This window comes from Corvus kubaryi, unplaced genomic scaffold, assembly GCF_017639235.1.
Source record: "Corvus kubaryi isolate FWS band 111438036 unplaced genomic scaffold, C.kubaryi_AGA036_p1.0 71, whole genome shotgun sequence".
Taxonomy (NCBI): Eukaryota; Metazoa; Chordata; class Aves; order Passeriformes; family Corvidae; genus Corvus; species Corvus kubaryi.
The window spans coordinates 7,163,900-7,183,171 of record NW_024582059.1 but is presented as its reverse complement, the minus strand read 5'-3'; the positions used below and the strand labels follow the sequence as shown (position 1 = coordinate 7,183,171).

The 19,272-nt window shown below is 43.2% G+C and overlaps 1 long non-coding RNA gene across 9 annotated transcripts in view; it reads right to left on the bottom strand.

Annotated features, from left to right (window-relative positions):
• LOC121674823 overlaps nt 1-19,272 on the bottom strand; it is a 210,883-nt gene that overhangs the window by 119,947 nt on the left and 71,664 nt on the right. The window lies entirely within an intron of this gene.

Sequence of the window (19,272 nt, the reverse complement as noted above, 5' to 3'; positions counted from 1 at the left end):
GAAATTTAGGGTGAAACAACCAAGACATTGTGAGTCAGCCACGGAGCTTGTGGTTGATTTTGCTCCCTATCCCCATCTCCCTAACTTTTCTGCACCATGCTCCTGTGGAAAAAGAAGGTTAGCTCAGGTATTTCTCTGTGTTAGGAAGGATTTTTGTCTCTGACTCCCCAGAGGCTCACAGAAGGTCCATGGGGGTAATTTTGAGGCAGTGACTGAGAGAAGAATCAAAAGGTCAGGCAAGTGTTACCATGGATCCACAGGATTGTGATTCCCAGAGAGGCAGGCGGCAACATCAGGCATCTCCAGTGCTTCTTGATGGCAGTTCAACAGAGGATGCAAGCTGGCTTCAGGTGTTAAATAAATACGACTAAACTGGACATGATTCTGAACGTGGGCAAAGCACCCTTTTGAATCAAGCCACTCACACAGTCTACATTAATGGTCCCCATAGACCTCATTAGGCATTATTTTTTTAAGTTATTCCAATACCATACTTTCACAGTTATTCTCCCCTTGAGACTGGATGATAGCCTTTCATTAGGGCACTTAATTTTTTTTTCCTCATTTATTTTTCATTATATTCCCTTATTTAACTACAGATTTAGCTCTAGTTAGACTCAATGAGTGTCTGCTGTTTTTCAAATCTTTATCTCACACTACTGACCACCATGATTTCTTCTATTCTCTTAGGAGTCACTTCTCCTACATTTGGGGCAGTACTGCAGCAGTTCTCCACACAGCAAAACAGAGTCCATTGTTGCTAATGATCCCCAGGACTGATGAAGATTTCAGCATCCCTCAGATGGAAAAATGGTCCTGGATGGGAGGGTCAGCTTGTGCTGCCTGACGGAGCGTCGGAACACAGCCCCTCATGACAGACAATGTGATACCCACTTCCACAGAGAATCCCTGGGGATTTTAATCCCTCTGATGGTTTACACCACATTTCACCAAAACGCATTGTATGGGCCTGATTTGTCCACATTCAGTAGAGCACTTCAGCACAGGCTTAGCCTGAAGCATGTGCTCAAGGCCATTAAAGTTAATGGTGCTTAGGCAGATTTCAAAGTTAAATGTGTGTTAAGGGCCTCTCTGCAGCAATGCCTTTCAGTGGTTTGCCCAAAAAGAAACTCCATAAAATACAGCTAGGTTGAACTGCACGGTATTTTCACCGTGGCAAATTTGTTTGTCACGAAAACATAAATGGGGAAGTGTAAACCTCTGCACTTAATACTTCTAGAAGAATGATTTATACACAGCACTAAGAAAATATTGTTGCAATAGAATAGATTAGTATAAGCTCTCTGGGGAGACAGTGGGCTTTCCTTGGGTTTTGCAGAGTGCCTGGCATAGTAGAAATGCCAGAGTTAACAAGTAGTTATTAATAATAATAAAATGCTTCTACTGAGAGAGTAGACACCAATTCTTTGTGTCAACCAAATGCCAAACAGACAAATATCAGATGGATAAATATAAATGTACTCAAATTTACTCTTTGTGAGTTAATAATTTTTTTAAGACGGGACTGTCTCTACTTTGTATATTTTTTTACCCTTTACTCTGTCTCTTTGCAGTTTAACATGTCTTTTATCAGCCCAGAAGATAATGTGTCTGCCTTAGTCACATCAACCAGCATAAGTACAATAGCATCAGCCACTCCTCTTTTGCCATAGGAGTATTGTAAACCAAGCCCAAGTTTCAGCAGAGCACAAGCTATTGAGAATTAGTGGCTCTCCAGCTCACATCTGACTATTTTTCACAAAGTAATTCCTAAACATTAATTTGTAGGAGGTTGGAACATCTTGTTGTATGTTCACTGCTTTACTGCTCAGCCATGAGACGTGCCAAAAGCTCCACTCTTTCAGAAAGGTGTGACATCTGAGAGGGAGAAAGTGCACATTCTCTTAGACTAATGCTGCCAAATTCAGGTGAAAAAGGCAAATTTTACTGAGTTGTCCACTGCAGCAGAACTATTGCACTAGGTCTTGCTGGCATGTGCCAACAAGGCTGGAGGTGTCAAAACTTGACACACAGAAAATGCACCATTACAATGTTTTGGGGAGGAAACTTGATGTGGGAGCAAGCTGATCTGCTATGAGGTGCAAGCACTCCTTTTCCAACTCACTGGTTTTCTGTTGCCAGCTGTTCCCAACACAGCCATCACCCACACCAGCCCGGCCCCTGGGAAATGCCCATGTGAGGCAGCGCGGCAGCAGCACAGCACGTGGCAAGGACACCTCGAGCTTGTTCTTCACTTCCTTTCCTGCCATGTCACCTAGGGCAAGCTATGCCATGGCCTCACACCTCTGCTAAAAACCTTGTAAAAGGATTGAAACTATTGCAAGCCAGAGAAAAAATCTGGAGTTTAAAAAAAGACATGTCCCGGCCCCACAGTCCCAGCAGAGCTCTCTCTTTGTTTCCTTTCTGATTTTAGCACATCCAAAGCATGTTTTCAAGCTCCTTTTACCACAGCCACAAGAGCTAGAAACTTGTTTCGAAAAAAAAATCATAAAGCTAGGATTCCAACCTAATCAAAGCACTCTGGAGGCTGGAACAATAAAAATAACACGGGAAGTTTTGAGAGCTGCCAGCGCAGCCAACGTTGCTGTTGTGTCCCCGCCACCTCTAGCTGCCTGAAGAGACAAGCACAGGCACTCAGCCTTCTCAAGAGCCCAGAGACACTCACAGGTTTTGAGGAAAACAGGATTATTTTGATAAGAGCTGCCAGAAAGTAAAAAGTTCATACATGCGAGGAAGACTGACTCTTCTATTTACAATAAACCAGCCCAGCGGCTCCCAGCCCAGCTCCTAAGGGCAAAGGTACAAAGAGGTTTTTTGGAAGCCTCAGTGCTCTCCGTCTGCCTCCAGGCAACTGTCTTATATTTTCTCAACAGGATCCTCCCAGCTGAAACAAAAGTCCCTGGCCGGAAATCAGGCACCCAATGACACCGCGGGGACCTGCCAGAAATGGGGCACCCCCACCCACACCTTCCCCCCCACAGCTCCCAGTCCAACGCTTTTCCCCTCAAAACAGTGTGGCACTGCCCTGCCTGTGCTGCTGGTACTGAGGGAGGGAGAGATTGAAGGATCACAAGCCCTGCCTCCACGGCAGGGGTCTAAGCTGTGAGAATGGGGCAGGGCTCCCTCCAGATGTGGATTTGGCCCATCACACTTCGCCTTCCACCATCTACGCCGTCTTTAAAAGCCATTTCACAAATAAATACATTAGTGTGTGGAAAGTTATCCTTAATAGAGTGTGTGAAGGGGTTTGGCACAGAAAAGGTGTGTGATAAAGTGCATTCCAAACCACAGTCCTGATTAAGTATTTAAGAACGTCTTCCAGTGGGGAAAAGGGTGAAGAAAAAAGTAAGAAACAAAATGAAAAGAACTGAAGCAGTTTGTGAAGACATAGATGAATCATGAAATTCTACATGGAGATGCCAAAGTTTCAAAAACACTTTAGGTACGATATATGAAATCAACCAAGTAAGAGGTGCTTGAAATTACAGATGTATGCAGATGTTGGTGGACTCCAGAATTAACTCTAAGCCTATTAAAACTTTAAACGCTCAGTGTGCTTGACTGTCAACAAAGGTTTTATATAGTGTTGCAGTTTGCAGATCACCAGGGATTCAACTTTCCCAACTGAACACCTTAAGGCTGAGGGCTCAAAGGCTGCAGTCCACTATGGTTTAATGAGATGCAAACCACAAAAACATGGAACACGCCTAGAAATAAATCACATCAGGGGAAGGTCCAGCAGAGCTGCTGAAACCATGATGTGTCACAAATTCAGGAATGAACATTTAAGATGTTTTGAATATGGCATCTGCTAGTATGTTCATTCAGTGCATCATGAGGTACTCAGCAGGGCACAAACTGGGCACCACCATGCCACCTCACCCTGCTGTTCCGGGTGTACAAAAGTTTAAACTTCCAGGAGAAACAATGGAGTCTCCCCTGATGGTGTGCTCAGAGACCTGATCTTGTGCCACAGCACTTGTGCCCTAAAGACAGACCCAGTTTCACCTATCTCCATCTATTGATGATCTCTAAAAGAGATGAAATTATAAGAGGACTAACTTACAAAATACAATGTTTTTACCATGTAAAAATGACGCTTAGAGCATCAAAGAAATGGACCATCATCTATTAAACTAAGTAAAATTCCAGCCCTAAAATCAAGGAACATTTCAGAAAAGAAGGTGGTGCACAACAGACCACACCTGTGGTTTTTAGTGGGTGCAAGCAGAGAGGTTCAGTCCTGATTTACACCAGTTGAGACACAGTTTTTGGATGTCAGTGACTCTAGCAAGGCTGGCTCTGTCCTAATGACAAAAAGAAGCAGAATTAATGCAGATAACGTGTTGCTTTTTTTTAACAAATCCACCCATGCCCTTGGGAAAGGGTGAAGCAGGAATCCCCTCCCTTGTCAATGTTAGATGTCAAACATTTTTTGTTTTCTATCTGAACTTATTAAAACCCTTCATACACTTATACATTCTTCTGTGGTACATGATATTTTTAAAGCCAAAATAATAAAAGAATGAGAATGTTTCTGCCCAGAGATACTTAAATATTGAACGCAAATTTCCTGATAAAAATCCTGAAGAATCACAACATAGTCTAGTGTACCATAAATTATGCTAAATCAAATAAATCAGACTATATCATCCCTGGTGGCTCCTACACAGTCTTTAAATATATTACCCACTCCTCATCAGTCCATTCCACTCAATAACCAGCTCTGTCTTCAGTCCCCAGGCCCACTTTAATTTGAACAATATATTAGCCTTTGCAGTATAAAGGAGAAAGAAACCTCAGGAAGAAGGAAGGCCGGCTTACAAATGAATCTCCCATGGCAGCTCACTCAGACGTGCAGGATGGATGGCTATTCTGAGTAGTTCGTATCCCAAACGCAGCCAGGGCAATAAATCCTTCCCTGGCCAGCAGCTGGGAGCATGAGCGGTCCCTGCCTCCGCCTTCCCAGTCCTCAGCCCGCCTCATCCCTTCCAAATACAAAGGTTTGCAGCCTTTCCAGCTCCATTCAGAGGGCATAATGCATGGCAGACCTGGGAAGAAGAAAACCAGCAGCTCAGTCTCCAGGGAGAGAGGTCTCCCAGCACTGGGTGGCCATAGCCAACCTTGCATGGGACGTGGCTCTGACTTGGTAGAGCCAGAGCCTCCATCCACCAGCCTCAGAAATGACAGGATATGAAGAAGGTGGACCTGAGCACCACGTCCTAGAAGCTGTCATCAGAAGGGTGGGAGAGGGCAACCAAAGGTAGCTGCTCCTCCCTGGAGTCCTTAAAGCAGGGAGACCAAACCACCTGGTTCCTTACCAGGGAACAGGCTGGTGTCCAATGTGCCTGAGACAGAGGGTCACAAGCTGAAGCCTGATGGTGCTGAGCCAAGGCTTTGCTCAATGTTCCCCCAGGAGCAAAGAGCCCTATGTCTAACATCGTAAAACATCTGGTAAGGCTATCAGGAGGGAGACTGCTGAGGATACAGTTTAACAGAGCTGCTGGGATTTTTTTTTATTGCATTTATTTTCACAAATCATAACAATAAAAAAAGGAAAAGTTGGAGTCCACTCAATTGAGTTAATGCTTTCGGAATTTTATTAATCAACATCTCAGCATTCATAAAAAAATGACACCTTTTAAAACCAGTGGAGAGAAACATTTCCAAATACTTCCAATCAAAAGAAATTATTTTAAAACTCACATTACATGTATTTTTAAACCAAACCCTCAGGGAGATGGGTGTGAACTCTGAATTATCCCAATTAACTTTAGTGCCAGAGATCAAGGCCAAAAATTGCAAAGTCAGCTCTAAGCTTTCCGAGTAGGTTGCTGAGGGTGCTACAATGCCAGTAAAGCAGCTGAGCTTTTTCATGCCCTCTGCCTGGCTTTGTCCTGAAGCACCCCTAAGAAGAGCTCCAGCACAATAACATGGAGAACAGTGGTCTTGTGCAGAATAAAACAGCACAGCCTGTAACAGTTCTGGTATTGACTAAATAAAATCTGCCTGGTGAGGAGAAACTGGAAGCCAAATTATGTTAATGCTCTTAAAAAGATGTTTACTGACCAAGCAAATGCATTCCTTTGTCTGGTCACATGGTTAGAATTCACTTAAGGGCAGTAATTTCAGTTCTGAAATTCAGTATTTCGTGCCATGGCAGGGCTGAATACCAGTATTTTCACTGCGAGTCTGTAAGTGAGGGGGCAGCTCATCAACAGTGCCAGCAGCCTATGATTCCCTGTGGGTCTTCTCCTCCCTAACTTCAAATGCCAGATAAGAGATCATGTCTTGTGTCCTATTTAACCTGGAGATGAAAAAGTTAGTTTGAAAAATATAAATTTGGTGCACCAAAACTGAATCTCCAAAAAGCAGAGTCATGAAGAAATTACTTCCAGGATGAACACAAAGGCAGTGAGAGATCTGGGAAGTCACTGGTGTCTTTATTGGTGTCTTTACTCTTGCTTTAAGAAGATATTTCCTCCCGCTTTTTCCAACACTTAACTTTTTTTCAGTCTCTTTTTCACTGTTATCTGACTACATTTCTCTTTTCTAAGAAGTTCACTTTCCTCGTTCCCCCATGCTACTTTCTCCTCTTGAAATATCTGCTTGGCACTCCCCTCCCAGCCAAGGGAACTCATGAGTTCAACCTGTCCCTCTCTAAGGAGCACCATCTCTGCCTTCCCTGCTGTCTGGAAGGAGAAGGGCAGTGCAGACAGGAAGTTGATAATGATGAAGTGGATGTGAACAAAAAGATCTGGTGGATCTGCCCAAGCTGTGAGGGTTGTACCACGCAGTTCAACCGACCAGGTGAAAGAGCAGCTCTGACCCATTGGGTAGGAGGGGAGCACAGACCTGATCATGATCAAGGGGACTTGAGGTGCACAGGACATCGTTACTCTCACTGGATCATTATCTTTTTAAAGAAACAAAATAGGATGCAGAGCCACGTCTTGCAGCAGCCCCCAGCAAGGTCCTGTCTACCAGTGATGCTGTTCTCCCCTCCAGAGAATTGACTCAGCATAACCACAGTCTTCTGAGCCACTTCCAGCAGGTCCTACAGAAACCAGATGGCCATTCAGGGCACTGTCTTGATTCATCTTGTGAAATCAAATGGTAGAAGAGAGGAGCTGACAGGGGGGAGTGGTTGTCACTGTCCCCATGAGATACAGAAACTTTTTTGCAACTATGAATGAAAGAATAACACTCAGAAACTACTAAGGCCTTTCATTCAGACACATTCAAACAGATGCAGCACTATTCATGCCACAAAGGCTTATTTAACTAGAAGACAGTGAGCGTCCAGGAACAAACAAACACAGGGTTTGAAAGTTTTCAAGGGTGCTAAGCTAAATTCAGAATGATGCCTTATGAAGACTAACTGTTGTGCTGTTTACAGAAGTTCACTGTGAGCAGAAATGTTCATGTGAGCAAAAGTTACTGTGCATACCTGAGCTTTAGTGTCATACAAAGACCAATCCAAGAGTCACTTAGCTACCTAGAGCAAAAGGCAAGGTTTTATCACAAGTCCTCATTCTTTAAAACAAGTTTTACTGCAACAGGTAAGACTTGGTGAGGCACTGCCTGCAACAGCAGCCACGTAGCCCATGATCCTTGAAGGAGCAGATTTCTGTCAACCATGCTTGAGCCAGTTCTCAAACCCACTTTGCAAAGGCAACTTCCAGTTGGAGTGAGTGTGAACCTACTCATTTAGCAGCTGGTGCTGCTCAAATAAGTGTCTGGGAGTAAGGAATTCAATAATTCAAAAAGTTGTTGGATCTTAAGTCGCATTGACTCATCCCTCAAATAATTCAGCAGACTGCAATATTTACAGTCTATTGTTTTAAGAAAATGATTCAAACTACATGTCTTTGTCAGATAAATTATTCACATGAGTAACGTGCCCCTGCTGTTGTCCACAAATATAACTCCCGACCCAGTTAATTCTCCAGTTGTCTAACTACTGCTTCAGTTAGCTCAGGCTTTTGAGAAGCTATAGGCTTCAGCAAAAATAACTCACCCATTTCAGTCAGCTTAACTCTGCAGTGTCACAGCTCCTCTGCCGGTTAGGGCACTGTACAAATAAGATGAAGATTGTTACCTTCATTTTATGGATAAGGCAGCAGAGTCATGGTAAAGGTGGTGTCTATCCAAAAACAAACAGTGATAGAGCCAGAAGCACAATCCTCATTGAAGATGCTCAGTCCTGTACTGAAATCCACACTTTTCCAGATAAGGCTGGCAGCTTGCCTGCTTGAAAAACATCCATTTATATTCTCAGGTGTCTGAGATACTATTAAGTTGTCGATTTGGAAATGGAGGACACTTGGGGATCCCAGCGTGCTCCAAGACTGAATCTCATTATGCTCTGGCCACCCCAGAGAGCCACAGATCCCATTTGGAGACATTCGAATCAGAGAGGTATGCACAGCCTAAATTCAGGAGGAATTGTACATGGAGATCCATTTGCTGTGGCATAAACTAAGCAGACAGCTGGCATTTGGATAAAGAGACCAGATCCATCATAAGTTTTCCTTGGTGCATTTAAGTTCTAGACAAGGCTAGTGCCAGGAAGGGTAACATTAACACAACAAGGAAAACCACAGGGAACAGGGTGATAATAGCTAAAGCACGGGTGTTACCAAATGGAGAAGGGAGAGGCAAGGAGGCAGAGAGAGCAGAAGCAGTGAGTGCATAGACTTCGCAGAGGGGCAGAAACACAGCCAAACCTTTAAAAGCCTCATTTACGTAGATTATTGAAAGAATGTAACTCAGAAAATTTGAATATTCCCCTCTCAGAGGAGAAGTCTTCGGGGATGTGGTTGATGCCAAATGTTTTCCCTGTGCTTGATACAAGGTTTTGGCAGGTACTAGTGCACAAATGGAGCACAGATTTGTACTCATGTAGCAAAGGATCTTCTTCTCTACAGGGACTGAAAGTTCAATGCCTTTGATGATTTGAATGAATACATTACATTTCTGATTGTGAAAAGTGTGCAAAGGTTTACATAAACAAAGTTTTGATCAGAGGGAAAATACCAGGGGTAGAGACTCTGCACAAGACTGAAAAGAAACAGAGTTCTGACCTGAACCTGAAAAATTAAAAATACCCTTTATGTGTAATATAAATACATTCCTAGGAGAAAAATGAACAGAGCGAAAGGGCCAGAGAGGTACTGGGACTAAGACCATCAAACTCTAGGTACGCCAGCAGAGACAGGTAAAAAAGGACAGGCATACCTCAAAATAATGAATGAAAAAAGGAAATTTGTGCTTAATTCAGCTACTTGACCTGAGAGCCTGAAAATGGATCTGTGCCGATGCGATCATAAAATGCTGGTAGCATTAGGTCTGAGGTAGTTAATCAGAGGACTTCATTGAAGAAGTCCAGCCCTGAGCTGCTAAGACAGTAAGTGAAAAACAGAGAAGCCCTGGACTCTTCCATGAGAGGTAGCGGTGAGGTCCTCCTAAAAGCATTAGTTTAAGTCTCACAGATTCTAATAAAAGTGTCAGTGCGCTGTAAAAGAGAACAAGGTTTGACTATGGTATTTGGGTGTCAAAGCTTTCATGTCTCCATGTACTGGTGGCTCATAATAGCTGGAAAGGACACTATGTCACCTACTGCTACTGCTGAAAGGAGCATGACAAACTTGCCCTGGGAACAGTGGAGATTTCATTGTTATTAGGAAAGAATATTTGTATACCAGATAAAAAACCTAGAAGAGAGATCCTAGTCAGAAACAGTCTCTAGAGCAACACTCTGAAATACAAGTGAAAAGACCAGAGGTGGGTGATGCTGCAGTGGCCTCTAGTGAGCGGAACAGCTGAGTCCTCCTCCTCCTCCAAGGGTTACAGTACAGGCCAAAGGGAGCGAGAGACACAACTTCACGTCACAAGGAAAATTGTCATTTCCTTCCCAATAAGGCAGGGAGGGGAGATAAACCAGCCATCCTTGGGATGCTCTCTTGGTACAGACTTTCACACGGACACAGGGATTGTCCTGCTTTTATACCTCAGGCCCCAGCCTTGGGAAGTGACCCACTCCGAGCTCTGCACTTGCAGAGTCCACCTCCTGGCACAGACTACACAGCAGCTGAGTGCCTCCTCATACAGCTCAAAACCCCTCACCCCTGGAGAGAGGATTAGCAGAAGACAGCATCCCTAAACAAGGAGCAGCTGTACTAAGCATGGCACTCTGCCCATAATGGTACATGACCACAGGCTGCACCCACCAGTGATCCAGTTTTAAATAACTTGCAGCGAAGTCCCAGACACATAGCTGCAGGTCCCCTTCGTACCAGCATGATGGGCCACTGAGCAAAGCCATCAAGGCACCTATTGGCAAAGGAGGGACAGAGGTAATCAGATCTATAGTAGTACTCTCAAACTATAAAATAACAAAAGGGGCATATGCGCTGTCAGCTGCAGGCTTTTTTTTGAAAAGAAACGAGAAATCAAGATGCCATTAGAAAGTGAGCTCAGGAACTTGCTGGTACATGAAGAAATATTTAAAGAGAAGCCAATAATAAAACACAATGGGCCATCCTGAAAGCTGCTGCCGTGCACTGGAAATGATGCTGTACATCTGTGCAGGAGGAAGATGAGGAAAGTGTCTACAGAAATTTTGACCAGAAAGGATAATTGCAGTAGCCTGAGCTCCCCACAGCACTAAATGGTTTACTTCTGCCCAGTGTTCATGGGGGCCCTCTCTGAAGCCAGGAGTAGCCAGAATGTAAATTGGATGATCATGGTTACTTTGATTAACAAGCAAATGAGAAACTTTTCATATCCTTTCCAATCTCAATGCTGCTTGCTAAACGCTATTAGAACAATGAAGCCTAGCTGGGAAAGGACAAGGTAGGCAACTGTGCATTTACAACTCTCTGGCATGACCTGCCTGGACTGACCACTGTCTTATACAATAGTTGGCATTTAAATGTTAGCCACTAAAAGAAATCATCTCTCTCGAACTTCATGGCCTCATGGGCTTTTTGACCAAACACAGAAATGCCAACTGAATTATAGGAAAGTCTTGTTTTTCTGCAGTCTGTGCACATGCTGCTGGGGTCTTTGAGAAAAGATGATGCTCAGAGACAGCACAGCAGTTTCTTCATGCAGATATCCCACCAAATACACAGATTCCTAAACATGAAAGGATGTCACAGGACATCCCTAGTTCCTTTATGGCAGGAGATCAATGGAGTTTACTTTGTTACTTGCTGCTACAAAAAATACTCCCCATAACTTGTCTTTCTTGACAGCACAGTTTATGTTTCTACCACTGAAATATCAGCTGAGGTTTCAACACAGCTGAGGTTTCCATCACTAAAAGATGTGTTCCTGAATCCACAGTTTCCTACAGACATCTGCAGAGCCAAGGGTTCCCCCTGACTCCATAACACACGAGTGGGATGCAAGAGAGTCTGTTTCCCACAGATGCTACCACTCTTGCAGCAAACACACACACATGGAAATGAAGCAGCTCCTTCAGTCACAATTATCTGGTTTCCTTTACACAAACAGAAAAGTATGAGACCAAGAGGAGTCCTGGAGGGTACTCATTTCACACTGGTTTCACATTGGTGATCTGAAATCATGGATGAGCTTTCTTGGCCGTAATAGTAAAAGTGCTCATTTCCTCTTTGCAATTGCTTGGGAGCAACTGCACCCAAAGCTGTAGCAGACAGGAGTGCTGTGTGGAGAAAGGGGTCATGTGTTCCCATCCCTGTGGATTCATGAGCAGGCACAGATGTTAAGCCTTCCCTTTCCCTTTCAATCCATATCCCTTATTCCCCTGTCAGCCCCTCCTTGGCAAAGGAAGAAGATAATTTGCAGAAAGAAAGATGCATTTCTTCCCTTTGTTTGGATATAATAGCATATTTCTCTTTTATCCTTTGAAGCACATATTTGTTCCATAGAGGCCATGGAGATTCAGAACCAGAAAATACCACCATGATGATGGCTGATGGCTTGTGTCTGGTGCATGCCTGTCTCTGCCAGGCTGTAGCCTACACTGATATTTCCTTTGCAGGCAAAGACAGCAAGACTGCTCCCTGAAAGTGGACAGCGGCTTTATTGCTCTAAGAAATGCCATTTAAAGCAATGTTAAAGACAACTTTCTAGTAGCTACCTTGTGTGTATATAAAAAATAAAAAAAAAACCAAATAAAATTATTGTTGTCCAGCACAAAGTTAGTGGATCTCCAGCTTGCTGGCATTTGCTTTTGGACTGAAGAGGGAAATATCTCTGTAAAGTTTCCATTGATCTATAAAGCAGAAACATCTGCTGAAAGTGTTGTCCCAGGCCATCTCTGACTGCAGTCAGCAGGAGGCGAGCCTGTGGTTAATAAGCTTTCTCCCTCCCTTCCACAGTAGATGTCATTGCAATGAATACGAAGCACAATAAGTAAGTTTACAGGATACGGTCTAACTCAGCCAGAAAATACAAAACACAAACATGGAAAAAAGGCATCACTAGAAGACTCTCAACAGCTTTCAGATTAGCGATGTACTCCTGCCAATGCAAAAAGAGAAACACTGGACCAGCTGCCTTGAACCAGCCCTGGGACTTGCTTCCATTAAAAATGCCATAAGGACCATTTTACAGCTCTCCTCTGCAATCCTATATAAAAGTTCTTGTAAGGCTGGGATTTAATAAAATACTGTCCTCTCTGGCAGGATTTTTTGATAATTTAATTCAATTCGCAGTGTAGTTTAAGCCACATACCCACACTGAGAATTTTAATTTCCTCAGTGATGCTAATCGGTACACACTTCCAATGTGGCTAAGAGCATCCCACAGGTATCAGAGTAGTGGAAACTTCCCAGCACAGAGATGAGCATGCAATTTACTGCTGGCAGCAATATTAAAAAAATCAAGCAGCATTGGTGCTCTCTTGGGCAAAGTCTGTATTCCCCCAGGCTGCTTTTCATGACACTGCTGGTTGTTTTCCACCTACAGGATGTGTCAGAGAGCAGCCTACAGCATTTCAACTAGACATCTTCCCTGTGAAACCAACATCACTTCCCCACCACAGCCATCAGTAACATGGGGCACTGGAGGGTCCTTCACCACTCCCACCACAGTGCTTGCCACAGCTTCCTGCACCCTGCAGTTCCGAACACCTGCTGCTTCACTCCCCCTGCTATGGGAAAACAGAAGGGACAGAGAGAGGGACAGTTTTCTGCACCCAAAGCAGCCAACAAGCCCCAGACTGGCTTGTGAAAAGGGCTTTTTGCTGCACTGGGGGGATCTGATGCCCTGAGGCTGAGGTAGCTCTCCGTGCTCGGGGAGGGCTCAGTTGGGACAAGCACCCCAGGGCAAGCACCCCAGCAAGGTCCACCTGCGGCACAGCCAGTGCTGCTGCCCCCAGAGTGTGCCAGGACCTCCTGAGGCTTTGCCATCCCCAGGGCCCCAAAGCCTCTAGGTCCTTAACAGCCTCTGGGTGGGTGTCCAGCAAACGGCACTGCTACAGACACAGCCAGTGCTTCTGTGAGGCTTAGCAACACTTCCCTCCTCCTGGGGAACCGAAAGTTAGCTGGTACAGAGAGCAGCCCTTTTAACAGCAGGATCAACAAGACTCTTCTTATTATGCCACGCTGGTTATAGCATGTCACTCTGTCATCACCCTATCATTCCTCCGCTGCGCACACCACTTACTGTAACTTTAATGGTGTTACACTTACCAAGGTTATAATTACACATTATAGTGCGGCTTTCCTACGCCAAAAAAGGACTAAACGTACAATTACACAGCTCATAAATAGGAGGACGCCATACTACTGCACAAGCGCACATGCCCACATAAAACCTTTAATTACAGCTGCTAACAGATTACAGAGATTTGACAAATATGTTATTCCGACTGTGGCAATTGTTAGCACCACCTCTTGGAGAGAACCTCCATCTGCACAGGGCTTCTCCCAGCAATGCCTCTCTGTGCGATGCTGAGGGATATTGTACCTGCAAAGCCAGTCACTAACAAGAAAAGCATCATTAGAAAGCAGCTCGATGGGTTTTATTGTTATTATTCTTGTTTCAAATATTTAAAGGCAAATATCTGGACCTATGTGTACCTCTTTAAATTATTTTAGTATTTAGGAACACTGACTCCTGATAATCAAAGGTGTAGTCAAATGAAAAAGCCTGTGTGCCGAATTCAGTGACCCCCTCAAAAGTTTAATACTAGAGTGAAAGAGAAAAACATATGGTAAATACAAATGACTAGACAACCATAGATACTAAGATTAACTGCCACTGCTACAAGATGAGAATTAAGTGCTTTCTTCCAAAACCACCCCTCATTTGAGTCATAAATACCTATCAAAGGAGATCGGGGGGAAAAATAATCTCATCTCTAATCCCAAGAGGGTTTCTGGGAAAAACCTACTGCATGTTATTGATAAGAAAAATCATGATGCAATCAGACTCTACCAAGAGGATCTCCCAAAAGAAACAGGTATTTATTCTATTAATTCCTTTCTGCTAATTTAATTTTCAATTGTGTAGAACAGGCAAATATAAATAAATGATTGATATTTCTTGAAATGTACAAAACCTGAAAATACTGAAAAGTATGCACTCCTCTTAATTTATCTTTTACATTACTTACAGCACTTTGCACTCAGAGTTGCTCACTGTGGTGCAGAGTCCTGTGATTTATGAGGGGCAAGAGTTTCACAGATGGGAATGGGCCGCTTTTCCTTCCCTTCCTTTTCTCACATTAGGATAACAACAACAAACAAACAAAACATATGAAATATGAGAAAATATCTCAGAGTCTCTTAGATTTCCTAGTTTGCCTCTGTTTTCTAGCATCATAGTCTTATGTGCATTACTTCAGGAGGGAAACTTTTCTACTTGGCTACAGTAATTTCATCTTCCTCCCTCTTAGTTTCAGCAACAAGAACATCTCAGTTTGTAGGCTCATAAAGGCAAAATTAACAAGAATATACACATATATACTGAGCCACATAAATCCTGATCACAGATACAGATAGCAGCACACACATGCTTAGATAGAGTCAACTTCTACCTCCCTTATTCATTCAGAAGTCCAACTGGAAGTACTTAACAGAGTGATATGAAGAAAGTGTGCAGGATATGGGTCTGGAACTTGGAGAAAGAAGAACATTTCAGTTCTGAGGGTCAAATGAGTTTGTGATGCTTTTTGTATATTAGCAGGAGCTTAAGTCAGCATTTTCAGGAATGATTTTCAATTTTAAGTGTTTTAAAATGAGACTGAGTCCTGATCTTTTTAAAGGGGCATGATGATTTCTCAAAACCAGACTCCTTGCTCCAGTCACATAAAATGCAGGGCAATCAATATGAGCTCTCATTTTTTAAAATCCCATCTTTTAACTGTGATGGTGCTTGGCTTTTGGCAACACTTTTGGCTGTGAAGTCTCAGCACAAAGTGTGCATACTCACAACTTAGCCACCTTCTTGTCCATAGGATAAATCAGCAGGAGGAAATGGAAGAAATTTTACAGTAATTTTTTGCAACATGAATTAATTCTTTGCCAGGGAAAACAACAGGAAAATACACATGTATTTGATGGCCTCATTCCCTGACTAATGAGTTTGTAATGGTTTTTTATAATAGCAGGAGCTTAAGTCAGCATTTTCAGGATTTATTTTCAATTTTCAGTGGTTTAAAATTAGACTGATTTTAAGATGACCATGATGACGAAAAATCCCATGAGCCCTCATATTCTGCTACATTAGGACAGATTTCGAGAGAAAGAAGGGCATCTCTGTGGGGATACAGGAGAACGTAATTGAACAGAGGCCTTGAGACAACACGAGTGGTGTCTACTCCAGGAGGAATGGAGGGAAGCAAGTTGGGCGAGGAAAGTTGAGTAAGGTCCTCTCAGGTTTTAGAGATTGGAGCAAGAAAATAAACAGGTATAAAGCAGTCTCCTGGGTTTGAAGGCAAAGGAGAAACAAGAATAAAGTCCCTGAGAGGAGGCCCAGGGCAGCATTCAGAAATAAGAAGTGGGAAAGAACCAGTTAAAAACAAATAATGAGTGACTGGGTCATTTCTGCCACTTGCACCCTTGGATGAACATACATGCCACTAGTAATTTGCAAATTACAGGACACTCTGGGAGCTGTATTTGTTCCCAGAGGTTAAAAAACTAACTGTTCAATACAATACACTGGTGGCATTGCTGTATCAGTCTAAAGAAAACAACAAAAGAGCACTGGAGGAAAGACTAAGCTCATCCCCCCAGTACACAATGGAATACAGCTCCCTACGGTGTAGAGAGTCACGACGTGTTCAGTTCAGTCCTTCCCAACCAAAAAGCAGGAGCAGACAGCCCGGGCCCTGCCAGTGCTACAGGGGAAATAGCCAAACCCACGGAGCGGCATTTACCAGCACTTACGCGGCCTTAACAAAAACGGCCGAGTCAGCACATCCTTTGACCTAAATCAACAAAACAAAGTGCTTGGGAGAAGCACTGTCGTATTCGCAGTGGACAGCATCTTTCCAAGATGAATGCCCAAGTTTTTTTCCCCTTTCAGATGCCGCAAATGGTTTTTGGCAGATGCTTCTACACCCAGATGGCGCCAAGTTAACTACTTTTATTATGCCTTTTGGATGGTAATCCTTCCACAGACTTCCTTTTGGCATCGCTACTGCACCCAATATATTCCAAAGGAAATGACAAAGCTACTGCAGCACCTGGAAAGGGATAGTTGCTTGTACAGACAAAGTCCTGGGATATTGCCATTGAGAAGAGAAACATGATAAAAGCCGGTCTAGATTTCCAGAGACACTTGGTATTTGGGTCTGAAAAGCAATAAACACTGGGCTACATCAAAACTAGCTGAACTACTGAGATAACACACATGAAAACTAGGCATTAAGGTGGACTGAGGAAAGGTAAATTGGCCTAAGAAAGTAACAAATTAATGCAAACTCCTGAATCTATGTCAACGTGAAATGAAGGCTGGATTATGAATGTTAGCAATATATCCTTGTAATGAACTCCTGGAAAATGAAATCACCTGATATTTGAATATAATACAAGAATATGTTTTCAACTGAGTAGAAGCCCTGCCTGTTATGAAGAACATAATTCTCCCTTCCCATAACCACTCAGAGCCACCTGCAACATTGCAACTTGGTCAGACTGGTGGGGCTGCTACATACTGCTCCTAGGCATTTGCTAATGATATAAATCACTCTCTGCAGACTGAGAACTGTCTCATTGTAAAAGAAACATGTGAAAAATGTATAAAAAGAACTCTTCCAGAGAGTTAATTCAACTTTTGACTGACCACAAACCACTTGTACCCCTGATAAATACGAAAGACTTGGATCATGTGCCAGTGACTTGTCAAGCCCTACTTAGGGCTTAACTAGGTACAATCCACGGACATAACACAGTATTGTGCCTGGCACAGCCTTGCCCACTGGTGCTACCCTGCCCAGATATCTTGCAAATGTGACAGATGTATGAATATTGCAAATGGCTGAGGAAATTAAAGCTTTATGAGAGAGGTCTGCAAGCCTTAAAACCAGTGTCTGATTCATGCTTATAACACATGTGATTGGCTAATACCAAAAATGTGGAGCTGCAATATTAGAGTGTGGGAAAAGTGACTGCCTTAAGTGCATTAGAATCACACTCTTATTCCAGAAAGAAGTAGCATTTCAGAGCCAACATGATTATCCCAGTAAAAATATCCCTGTGGCACTTCATTACTAAGAATTACGAAAAAGCCAAGATGTCCGTTCAGTGCCACAGGCAGGAGACATCCTGCTCTTTCTAGCTGTGCCTGTGTGTAGCTGCCTGTGAAACACAAAGGCTACTTCAGGCTCCCAGTGAGGTCCAAGATACCTGCCTCGATCCTCTGAGTTAGGCACATTCCTCACAAATGACCTCCCGACCCCATCCTCTCCCACGGGGACTCTGCTGTGTTATGGCAGTAGTGCTGGAGCATGAGTGGAGAAACACAATTACTCCCCCTTTATTCGCGATTCTCTTGGCTGGGTTATCATCCTATAACACAGTGACTTCTAAACTGGAATGCCTTTACTCAAATGTTTTAAGGTTTAAGCTTTCCAGCAATGCATTGTACATCTCTATCTGACATTTTCTCTCTCTCTTCCCTCTCCTGGAATTCTTGCTCTCAGCAACCACATCCCTGGTTTTCGATTCCTGGAAAAAATTCTCCTTTCTCATGGTGTCTTGCTTGATCATTGAAGTTGACATGCCAAAAGCTTCCCACCAAGATCTTGTTGGCTTTTTTGGCATCCCACTTCTCCACATCTGTTATTTTATATAGCTATCCATAACATTACAATTATTGTGCCAGTAGTTTGTCCTCTTCATATGCAGACCATATCTCTCACAGATTTCTCCCCAAATGGGTGCCTTCTCCGCTACATTAACTTCTCCAGTCCCCAAAAATCCATCTGTCTGAAAACTCTTATGTTTTTCCGAAAACATAAATCACCGAGTCCCAAAATATCTGACAGCCTTATACAGTGTAAAATTAATGACCAGAAAGTAATGCACTCATAACTTGTGATTGAAGGCCAGTGAAACTGACACAAAAAACTTTCCTTTCCCCCATGCTGTTGCAGCTGAAGTAGCATCCAGAAACTTGTTAATGACTGATGCCCACAAAACCAGGAATTAATGCTGTTTGTCAATGAATTATCAGGATTACTTTCTATTTATATTAAAGTGAGTTTTTATTTGTGATACTAAAGTGATACTGCACACCATTCCCTTAGAAATCAGAACACAACAATCTCTGTGTCTCAGATGATATGCCATCCTTCACCCACATCCTCAAAATTTGCCTTGAAATATTGATGAAAACCACAAGACAGGGATAAAAGGAGAGGGATCCCCGAACAGAGGAACATCATCAAGGAGCCGTACCCATTTTTTACCATATTCAGCAACACAAAATAGCTAAATCTACAGAAGGCAATTGGATATGATCATAACCATGTGCTCTTATTCAAAGTAAGAGAAAAACTAACATTTATTGCCTATTTAACATTCACGCTCATTCTACTAAAATTTTGCTCAAAGTCTAATTTCATCTGTGCAACTTGCTCGGCCCTGGCTACTGCCTACTGGACATTGCTCATCACTGTACAGCATTTCTGGGGAGAGGGGAAGGACAGCAGATGAACAGGCACCATGGCTTCTCAAGCCACAGCTGAAACAGAGCAATGACCCAAACCGATGGGTTTTAAACCACTGGAATAGTACCACTTTTCCC